This window comes from Cariama cristata, unplaced genomic scaffold (assembly GCF_000690535.1).
Source record: "Cariama cristata isolate BGI_N322 unplaced genomic scaffold, ASM69053v1 scaffold19126, whole genome shotgun sequence".
NCBI classification, from domain to species: Eukaryota; Metazoa; Chordata; class Aves; order Cariamiformes; family Cariamidae; genus Cariama; species Cariama cristata.
In genome coordinates this window covers 68,227-79,478 of record NW_009623005.1, presented here as the reverse complement: position 1 = coordinate 79,478, position 11,252 = coordinate 68,227, and the positions used below count along the sequence as shown (strand labels likewise).

General features: G+C 44.7%; 1 protein-coding gene across 1 annotated transcript in view; it reads left to right on the top strand.

The window, feature by feature from the left end:
* Positions 1 to 2,914: 2,914 nt before the first annotated feature.
* Positions 2,915 to 11,252, top strand: part of LPAR4 (lysophosphatidic acid receptor 4) — a 13,245-nt gene continuing 4,907 nt past the window's right edge. Inside the window, exon 1 of the mRNA XM_009702575.1 lies at positions 2,915 to 3,226. The gene's annotated coding sequence lies outside the window, so the exon portion shown is untranslated. The remainder of the gene's footprint in view (positions 3,227 to 11,252) is intronic.

Here is an 11,252-nt window from a genome sequence, read left to right as displayed (position 1 = left end):
GACAAACCATTAAGTACTAGTAAACACTGCAGCATTAGTGAGCTCCTAAAGGGTTCTGCTATATCTGCTCAGGAATTTTCCTTTAAAACCTTTTCCAGCACAGACTGTGGCTTCTGTAAAGTCACTTCCCCCCTCCACCCCACCGGAAAACATCAGTATTACTGAAGAACATCTAAACGAAATACTCCTTTCTAACAGAATTGAACCTGTTGGTTTAATCATCCAAATGTTTCCTTTGGGGTCACCCAGACCTTAACCTTGTTCCACAGGAGCTGTAGTCCTGGTGCTTTAAAAGCGTGAGACCTTAAGAAGCTGTGTGCTTCATAGGATGAGCAAATGACACAGGACACCAAAAGGATGTATTGTAGACAGCCAAAATTTCTAAATTACCGAGTTGGTAAGCTCAAAGTCCCATTTTGGCAACATGGGGTTACCCGCTTCCCCAAGCACGGTCCCTAAACCACCTTGGTGCTGCGAAGCTGCTCCTGGATGGTCCATTTTTACCACTGCAGCCTAACAGCACCTTGTTCACAGGCTCTGCTCTACGCGAGCGAGGGCTCCATGGGGCCTCAGAATATCTGAGGTGTGCTGCCGTACCAGGGTGAACTAAAGCCACACAACATTTAGCTGCCAAATGACAAATTAAGTCGGCTGTTGTAGGAAAGCAAAGGAAGGAAACAAGCCTCGCCAACGAATAGAGGAGGAAAGGGAAAAGCTAATGTCTCTGTCATATGTATATTCTAGTGGCCTTTAAAATGCAATTTTGATTTGGTTTCTGCTCTTTGGCTCCTTTTGAGTGCTTGTGAGTACCCTGAAGTAGGAATCTTGGCACAATAAAGCATCAAATGACTGAAAATAGTATGTTTGACAGCAGAAGAATTAAGTATTAATCATCCAGAAATGCAACATGCCAGTCTTCTGGGCAAAAGTTTTCCTCACATTCAGATATTCCTGCTTGACTGAAATCAAGGGAAATCTCATATGCCAGTCCAAAAGCCGCCAAACCACTGACACAGTACACAACCCCAAACATAAGTATCGTATCAGGAGGGTTTCTATGCACAAGCAGAAAATTTGAGCACTGTAAACAGGGGGTAAAACTTTTGCTTAAACGTGTTATGCCTTCTCAGCAACCGTGCTTTCCAATAAGATAACAGTCCAGTTCCCCTTGTTTTCCAAAATAACTGGAGATTATTGATGTACTGCCAATGTTTTAAGAAGGAGAGCTCACTAAATCCCACCCTGTCCCAAGTCAAAGATGAACACCATGGGATCAGGGTGGGGACAGCAAATGAGTTGCGCAGAGAGGAGAGATGAAGAGCCCAGGAGTCTATTCATTGTTTTTCCATTTTAAAGAAAACACTTGCCTGTAACTGTAACCAAGAAGAGAGGCAGCGACCTCCTTTTTTTCATGTTTGGCAAATAAACCTATGTTAAGGGTACTTTGTTGGAAATGTTTGTACTTTATTTATGAAAAAAAAATATACAGAGTACATTGATAGCACACCATTTGACCTATTTAAACTGGTGCGCGGAAGGATAAAGGCCTATGTGTATTGCTTTGTGAAAGGTGCCTTGGAGGGGAGCAGGAATATATTGCTCTGGGGACATTTTCCTTCTTGTTAATACCAAAACCCTTTTATGTTCCACAGGGGAAAAGGTTGGGATTTTTTTTTAATGATCTTTAGAGCCTGGAGAGAAGCATCATGGGTCAGCCTAGAGATTATAATTTTCCAGCTTCTAGTTTTAGCTATAGACAACAGAAAAAGATGCTCCTTTTAAAAGGAAAAAGCCCAAAGTAACAGGTGACTGATTAAGCAGCTCACTAGAGATACTTTTGAATTCAATGGCAAACATGCATGGATATGGAGTTGGAACCACTGCGATGCTTTAGAAGGATGGTCTCCATAAAGGGCAAAAATATCATCCCCAGTCTCCTGTTAGGTTGGAGGTAACATTATAAGGAGGAGTTCCTGAGAGCCCTTGAAGTTCACAACAGCTGAAGACCTTTGTTAGGAGTGTTTAATTAAACCGGGAACTCTACAGAGAAAGCAAACATCCCAGATAGGTACAGCTGCCTGGTTAAATTCCAACAGCATCAAAGTTGGCACAATTGCCATGTTCTGGCTAAATACTGCAAGAAGCACAGAAGTTTTGTTTTATTTTAAGATTTATGCTGTATTTAATCTTCAAGGAGTAGTCAGTCTCCTCTCTAATGGGTTTGCCCCGCTAGTTTTGAAGGCTGACACACAAGATGTTAATCTGCAAAAGATTTCTGTGTGCTCATTCTAATCTGTACCAGTACACCCAGCTACAAACCATCCAAACCACACTCTTTTCCCTAAAAAGGGTGATTTCAAATGCAGAGGTGTTGTTTAATCGCTCCCCACTGAGAGCACTCACGCTCGCATAAGAATGCACCCCAGGGTGTGAAAAGCAGTTGCAATGTACCCGAGGGATCAGGATTTCCATGCAGCCAGCTTGAAAATGCCCACAAGCCATGAAGGGCTCAGGCTGATTTCTGTATGCAAATTCACTGGTGATACTGGTGCATTTTGGGTCTTGAGCCTTCTGCCAGCCCCCACGCTCACCCTCACATTCGTACGTTTGTCTTTGGCCATCCCTTCACAATTTACCCAGATTGTCTGTCGTCTTTACCAGCTGAAAAAGGGAAAATGGACCTTTGACCATTAGGAGCAGGAAACACCTGCACCTTCACCATTTTCAATCCAAATCCACGCTCGGGTTTTTATAGGTTTTATTAAACCGTGAGCCCTCAGAGGATGAGGTTTTGCAGACTGGAGTTGGGCTGTTACACGAGATACTCAGGAAGTTATTTGCATCGACTGGATAAAAGCCTGTGGCAGCTGGGCGTGCTGCAAAAGCGAGTCAGAGACCACTGCATCAGCCACCAGCCCAAGGAATAACATTAGTTCCAGCTTCACAATGAGTTGTTTACTGGCCTTGGCTGCCTGTGGGAACAGCCAAGAAGAGCGGAGGAAAAGGAGAGACAAACACAATGCGAGCAAGACACGTTAGGTGGGAGGCTGGGCTTTAAAAGCAGACTCAGGATTTCAAACCTATGGAACTGGAGAGGGCTGAAAAAAGAAAGAAAAGGGCACCAGCTGCTCCACAGCATAAACAGGCTGAGGAAAATAAGCCGTCTGCTGCATTAACTGCTGCTGCCAGAAGATCCTCTTCCCTAGCCGAAGGGCTGCTATTAAAGGTAAGAGATAAAAATAAAAAGCTTTTAGCTAGCGGCTCTGCTGGGAGGCAGATTCACAGAAAGGCGGCAGCAGCTCTCAGGGTGAGCTACACAGGCAAAAGCAGCCACGCTTCCCTGGAGTATTTGTAATTATGTCCCTAAACATTTGAAAGCCTACAGGTTTTCCAGCAGGAACCCAGGGCTTTCAGAGCAAACTGCTGGGGGACAAGAGTCCAGACTGCTCTAGTCAGCTCCTTTGAGAAGATTTAAAACAAGAAATAAAACAACCAAACCCCAACCTAAAAAAAACAACCACCCCTTTCTAAATCTGTTTAGAAAGATATTTTAGTTTTACGGCCAGCTTTGCTTTGCAGCTTCCTAGTGTTACCCAACGCTTTCCTGATTCCCAGCTCCTCCCTCACTTTTTTAATTGGAAAGAAAAAACAATTACAGCCGTGCAAAGGAAAATCCGAGATTTAAACAGCTTTTCCCCTGCTCATTACCATCCCCGGCATGGAGGCGCAGGCAGGCTCTCCCTGCCAACTAATTGCTCAGGAAATCCGTGTTGTTACCCCTTGTCGGTTGTCCTTAAGCTGCTCATTCTGACCAGGGAGATGGCTGGGCTGGGTGATGCTCGGGAAGGGAATACAGCCCCGTGAGAGGGACCCAGCAGCCCGCGGGGCGGGCTCAGGCACTAACGCTACAGCCCTGCCCAATGGAAAGCCTTTCCTAACCGAGACCCCCAAGAGTTCCCCCTGCCCACCGCCCCTGCCCAGACATTGGGCCCATTCTTGTGGCCCGTTTCCCAAGACACGATGGCCGCAGCGTTCAGCAGTTTGGTTTCCTCTCCGAACAAAGGAAGGCAGACGACTCCCAGTCGCTCTAGGTTTTCAAGATGAACGGGTAAACTTGGAGAAAGTCGAGGGCGCAGATCTTCCGTGTGGGACTCGCTCGGCTTGCGTTACACGCACACAAAAAGGAGAAATGTGGGCTGTCAGGGAGGAATCGGGCTGAAATCTGCCGAGCTGTGGGCATGGTCTCAGCCCTGGCCTCTCTGCCGTGGTAAGTTTCTATTTCCTCACTTTCTAACTCGGCAGAAAAGCATCCAGATTTAATGGCAGCTCTGACAAAAGGACTGTAGTGTTTTCTGAAATCTGAAGGCTCAGGCAAATCTGTGGGATAAAACTAGCCGGGGACGGGCTCGAGTTGTGCATTTCAATGGAGATTAGCAATGTTTTTTCTATACAGGCAGATCTCATTGCTCTTGCTTGAACTATACGATGGTTGGGATGGGAGAGGCGAATGTTTCCGTTTAAAGTGAGAAAGATGATTTCCAAGTGTTTGGAAAGCAATTACTATGTGAGCTACTCCTCCAAACTGTTGCAGTGGAAAGAGTTATAATTCACATTGTAATTCTCATTGTGCCACTGCAGATGACAAGTTAAGGACTTTTCTATCCCTGTTGTTTGTTTCAGATTTGTGAAAAATAGCCTTTGGTTACGGCTTTTTTTTTTTTTGTACTTGAAGTCACGATTATAAAGACACTTTAATATAAGCTTAGGAAAGGGTTGTATATAAATGTGGCATAACTTAGACTTTCAGCTTGCAATGATACATGCTTTCAGCTTCTTGTAATGTGAGATCTGATTCCTACAAACTATATTAAGAATTAGGAAATAAGTTATATATTTTACACTGCAAATCTTTTAAAAAATATATTTATCACTTTGGCTTCCATTTATGGCTAAAATCTACTTCTTTTAAGCTCAGTGGCAAACTTCCATGAGAAAAATTCAAATATAGCTCTAAGCAGATAAAAAAAACAATGTCAGAAGTAAAATGAATGATGAACAACATACTTAATCTAAAGATGCAGCTGTTTGGAAGAGATAGGATTTAACGTAAAATAAGCTCACTGCAGAAGAATTTGCAAGAAAAGTTTGGGGTTTTTAATAACAGTCCTTAATCTTTCTTTCAGAGGAGACAATTGGGTGTTTTTGTATTGCTCCCCGATATGAACAGAACAGTAAAACCCAGAGGATGGGAAGTCCAAAGTTCACAGCTCAGTGATAAGGATATTTCCCCCTCGTAGCACTTTTCCAGCTTCTTTCCCTGACTAGCATTCTGAAAGCTAAAATAAAACACAGGCAGGAAACGAACCTGGTAATTTAGGGGGTTCAAAGCCTCTGAATTTTAAAAGAAAAACATGGGAGGGAGGAAGGGAGGAGGAGGCTGAGCATACACTTCACTTTAAGCCTTTGAGACAAAAAATGAGACTCCTCCTTGACTGGGGTTAGGTCAATTGATAAAAATCAGTGTCTTTCAAATTCTGGAGTTAGGAGCTCAGCTTGTACACAGACGGACAAACAGAATTAATGCCTGAACACAACTACCCATTCACTTTCATTCAGAGTATTGTAATGAAAAAAAAATATCTGGAAAACCTGTGCCTCCCAGTTTCTGAGAAGCAGCGATCGAAACACTTCACCGTGCCCAAGCGCTGCAGCTTGTGCCAGAGAGAGGATGCACTCCCAGCTGTAAGATGGTTGCACTCCTCCAGCCTGTGATCTCATGGCTGAGGCACAAGAGCAGGAATTAAGGCAATTTTACCCAAACCTTGGGCCAGCTCCTGAGGAAAGGGTGCACTGTAGGAGGGTGTGTTGCTTCTGGAACAGAGGGTGAGAGAAGATTGCTTCCTGGGGAGAGCAGTGCGTGGCAAAACAATTTGGGACTCAGTTATCGTGGTACTGCCTTGGCACTTACAGCGTGGCTGCTTGCAGCCATACATGCTTATGCCAAGGTTCGTGATGTATCCGTGCAGGCTGCAGCTAACTCCACTTAGAGCATATTTGAGTATCGGGGCTTTATTTACCAATGTCTGAGTGTTGCTGGCCAGGTGTACGCAGATGATTTGGTGGCCCCAGCCTGATGGCTCACACAGTGCTCCAGGATCACAAATGAGATGCCAGTGACCTGTCCCTTCCACGGGCCGGGGTGGGTGAGGATGGCTCCTGGAGCACACATCCAGCCTCAGCAGGTCTTTCCAGGTCAAGCCTGCGTGCAAAGACTCACTCTGCTCCTTCACACATTGCTCCTCCTCCGTAAATAAGGATCTGATTTAGTTTCAGGGAAGAGGAGCTACCACCTTTCACAAAAGGCAAATTCTCTCCTTGAAAAGAGGAGCTGTTTATTCACGAGAACAGCCAGTGGCTCTGCAAGACTTCCTCTAATGCACCATCTTCTCAGTTCAGTCCCATCAAAGGGGGTAAAGATCCACACCGCTTCGGAGCCAAACTAGCCTTAGCTGACCCCGGCGGCAAGGAAAGTTTTCTGAATTATTTGTAAGGGTTTGGTTTGGTAGAAAGAGGAAAGTCTCTTTATCTTGGCAAGTGAAATTGAGGGACGTTCATCAGTCCCTAAGCCCCAAGACAAAGGCGCATGCTAGCAACAGAGCAGATTGCTTTCTCCATGCCTAAGATGATCTCATAATATTTTGAGTACCTATTACACCTATAAATAGATAGCCACAATGGAAGCTCTTATTTTCATCTAATAATACTCCCATCTTAATTTATTGAAACTCACCATCTTCTGCCCCAGCATTTGCTTTTACATGATAAATGGAAATCACCATATCTAGCAGTAAAAGCAGAATCCCTTAGATAATGCCAAAATGTCATTCCCCTTCTCTTATCTCATTATTAGAAATCTGATTTCTAAGAAACTTCACTACATCACTCAATAGTTGAGATTTGACATATTTGCATTGCAAAGTAATTTCTTATTTATTTAAACACGTCAGTGCAGATTTACCCTCAGCAGTTCTTTCTGAAAACCAGCATAGCTGTGTGCTGTGCTTCCTCACGCATCCTTTCATTATACACCACTGAATACTTTTCAAGCCTTTAATGATTTTCCCCCAAAGGGGAGGTGACAGAGATGACACGAAAACTCCAGTCGTGCCTTCAAAATCTCCTGCTGAGGAACGTGCACCAAGGAGAGCAGGGAGCCCAGCAGCTCCGGGAGGGAACTGTGCATCTCCGGCGCTCAGAGGCCAGACCACTGGAACAAACGACTATACCCAGCCACTCCATGCTGCTGTCAGAAGAGAGTTCTCAAACCTTCCCCTTTTCCCCCAGAATAAAGCAATTCGAGAGAACAAAGCCCTGTTTTATCAACTCCCTCCAGTAAACAAATGCAGGGCATGGATCCTTCAGGGTCCTGAGCACTGGGGCAGGGTACGGATTGCCTTCTGCTCTGCTGAAGGACTGTGCTCAGCACCTGCAAGGAAACCAGCCGCACCTCCTTGCACTCAGTTTAGCTTGCAAAAGCTGAAATAGCTGTTTGCACTGTGGTGCTGGCGGCTGGATGGAAGCTTCTTGGTGCTAATGCATGCAAGGGGAAAAAAAAGCCTATAATTTTTGGATAAACAGAGGTGAAAGTTCAGCTCTCCTGCTTCAGCAAAGGGGCTGCAGAGGAACCAGCCTGGAGCCACGGCCCTGGGTGAGAGCGGTCAAACGAGGCTCGGGTGAAAGGAGGGCTTCATGCGGCTGCAGGCGCCTCGCGAGGAGCCGAGAAAAGGCAACAAGGAGCCAAAAAGCCAAGCAATCACCAAGGAACCACTGGAAATTGTGTCAGAGAAAGCAAAGAAAGGAAGCTTTTTGGGCAGGATGCTGACTGGAAAGCGTTTTGGAACTGTAAGCAAATAAACTGAGTCCTGTTGTTGGATTCCCCAGTGGTTCAGGGAAACAGGACTCTCTTATTTTTTTATTTTTATTTTTTTTTCTTAACCACGCTTTGGAAATAAACACGGCTACATCAAAGACACAGCTACCTCCATCACCAACTTCTACTCCTGAGTGAAAACAACCTGGTTAAACAGCATAACTCTGCTTTTCATCAGTTCATCAGGGTTTTTTTGTTTGCATCTAAACCTTCTCTTATTGAAATCTCTACTGAATCTAGCAATGCTATTTATAAAGCGATCTCCCCTTAGCAAAAGCCCTAAGGGTCAAAAAAAGGAACATTCCTATAGTCCTCCATCATCAGATTGAGGCTCCTTTGCAAGCAAAAAAGTCCCTCTTACAAGAATAAAATAATGCAAACTTTGCTGGGAACTTTGGGGTGAATTCCGTCATTTCTGGGCTGTGGACCAGACCCTCTGAAGGCCGTAGTGGATGGGGAAGGCCAAAGCACCTCAAGGGTTAAGGGAGTGATGCAAATGGAGAGAGACATTCTCAGTGAAAACAAAAAGAGAGTCATGCCCTGAGGATCAGTGTCTGAATATCGGGTAAGTCAGTTCACTATTCTCTTCAGAAGGAAACATTTTAATTAGCTCAATACAAAACAGATACAGCACAGAGAAGTCACCATGAGCAGGAAATGCTTTGTAAGTCTCAGAGGACAGTTAGGAGACAACGGCAGTGCTGACCAATTAAAAAAAAAAAAAATTAAAAAAAAGGAAAGAGTAAAGGAGAGTGCCTTTAGGATTAGGTCCGATAGGCTCAGGTTTCCACTTCCCTGCTCCATCTCAGAGAAGAATGAAATTGGGATCCTGCTGCAATTCATTCGCTGACTTCCAGGCAACAGAAAGTAGCTGTTGAACTTGGAGGGTCCGCGAGGTTCCCGCAGAGCCCAAGCCACCCTGGGCAGGGAGGAAAGGAGTGGCCGGGGCTATCCCGCCTGGTCCCAGCCGGTCCCCAGGACCACTCCTGGTGGCTGAGCAAAGGGAAATGCCTCACAGGCTCCCACCTTTTGTTGTTCTTCTGTCAAAGCAGATTTGAAAAGCAGACGGTCAAACCCGACTGACTGAAACAATCACCAGTAACTCCCGATTTCACCTTCCCACCAGGTGCGGGAGACATTACACCCACAGCAAATACTGGGGAATGAAAGCACTGACGGTATTGAAGACCCTTGCACAATAAGTGTCAAAGCCATGAATAAGAGCCTTCCTGCCTTGTCTTTTATGCTAATCATCAGAAAACGTCCCCCTTTTGCCCAGCATACCGGCTAAGCATTCACTCTGATAAAACACAGGGAAGAATAGCTCTTTGAAGCTACAGAAACCTTTGCTGGACTTCAAAGTCACACTTCTGTCTACTTCTTTCCTACTGTTCTCAAATACATCACTTCGGATTAGTAAATGAAAGAGATTAAAGCATTTCTACTTTCCATCGCTTCATATAGTCAATAGTGCTTTGTTTACAGGCAGCTGCTTCGTTTCCTACGCTCTAATCCCACCCTTTCTCCTGCTCCTACCGCACCAGGGAAGAAACGCAGGCGAAGGTTACCGTGAAGCTGCAAGAACCTCTGGGGAGGATGAAGAGCTCACAGCAACTCGGCAAGCTGCTCGGTTTAAAAGCCAACCCCAAACTTGGTGTCCCAAGCCATTTCCCATCCCCAGCCGTTCCCCGCAGCAGCAGCCGCCAGGTCCAGCACCACAGTTCCCAGTGCAGCTTTCCATAGGCCCACGCTGCTGGCACTGGGAAAATGGACCCAGCATCGTTGTGCAGCATGGTTACTGCCCTGTCAGCCTCAAAAAGTGAAAAGCCAGCTACCGGATTCCCCCAAGCTGGAGGTTTGTTCTTATAACTGCTTTCAGTTAATGCTCTCACAGTTCTTTGCAACCAAAAATAACAAGTGAAATTTTATGGAAGAGAAAGTATTAGTAAGCAGAGATCCCATTGCAGGCACTGAGGTATCACAAGAGTGGCAAAGCAGCGGGGAACTCCGCGGTGAGATGGTTTTGTTGCATTTTCTATCCCTGCTTTGCTTTCTTTGAATTCACATTTTGTGGTTTTCAAAGGAATATTTGTAAGCCCTTGGAAATGACAGCTTGATGACATTATGATTGCTCATTAGCACTGCCATAGAATTGTCAGAAATGTTTGCTTTTTCAGGCAGAAAAAGTTTCTTGTTTATCTATTAAGTCCGTATTCAAACAGTTGCGGTGTATCTCACCTTCCCTCTAGTACTCAGAGCTATCTGGAAGAACCCGAGTCCTATAGCCTTATGCAAAACTATCATCTATCTTCCAAAAACCCAAACAACTCCCCACCCCCCACCCCCTGCAACCCAACAAGACCTTTTTTGAGCCTTCTGCATAATTAAAGTGGAATGAAGGAGGGAAATAAAACCCAAGAAATTGAAGAAATGAGAGGTTGTAGTTGTAAAGCCATAACCCTGGGCTCAGCCGTGGGAGTGAGTTACACATCATACAATCATTGTACCAACTGGGTGAGTAATGGGGAAACGAAAACCCTCTAATGAATGTAGTTTTTGTCAAGAGAAGGCATAAAGTGCATGCTGTGTGCAAGGAAAATACTTATTTATTTCCAAGGTCAGGGTCTGAGACCGTATCAAAACACAACAAGTGCTGCCATAACCTAGAGATGTTGCTAGACAAAACCCCCCAAACCCCCAGTACCCCTACCTTTTCATCCATCAGTTTTTGGCTTCTATACCTATAAAACCTTTGTTTCTCAAGATTTAGCTATAATGTGAGTATCCATAGTGATAATCTAGAAAGAGATCCTTCAGAGTGGAAAGGTTTTCACATTTGGTCTGTATCAGACCTCACAAGAAAAGGCTTTGCAGTGTTTAGTTATTTGAATGGACAGACAGAGGATGTCCTGCGTATTCAGACTGATAAAGTTACGTTTGTCTTACCTCTCGTATGAGAAAAAGAAAAAGCAAAGATGCAAAAACATCAGTCCCAAACTTCACACTGGTTTTTCTGACTTCAGTTTGATGGAGTTGTGGAGAACGGGACATGTATGAGGCAGACAGAAGGGGCTTAATGGAATTACAGAATCTGATTTTAAAGTGTGCTTTTTATCTGCAGTAATTTTATGTACTAACAAATAGTTGGTCTGAATTAAGCTGCCAGCTAGCTGTTTTGAAGATTTGTGGGGTGCCAGGAGGAGGAAATAAAAGAATTGTAGACAGGATACTTGTGCACCATAGGAAGTAATACGTAGAGGGTTTCCTTCATTTTCAGTACACAGAGAACAGGGAATATCTCAACAATAACAGGCAAATGGGA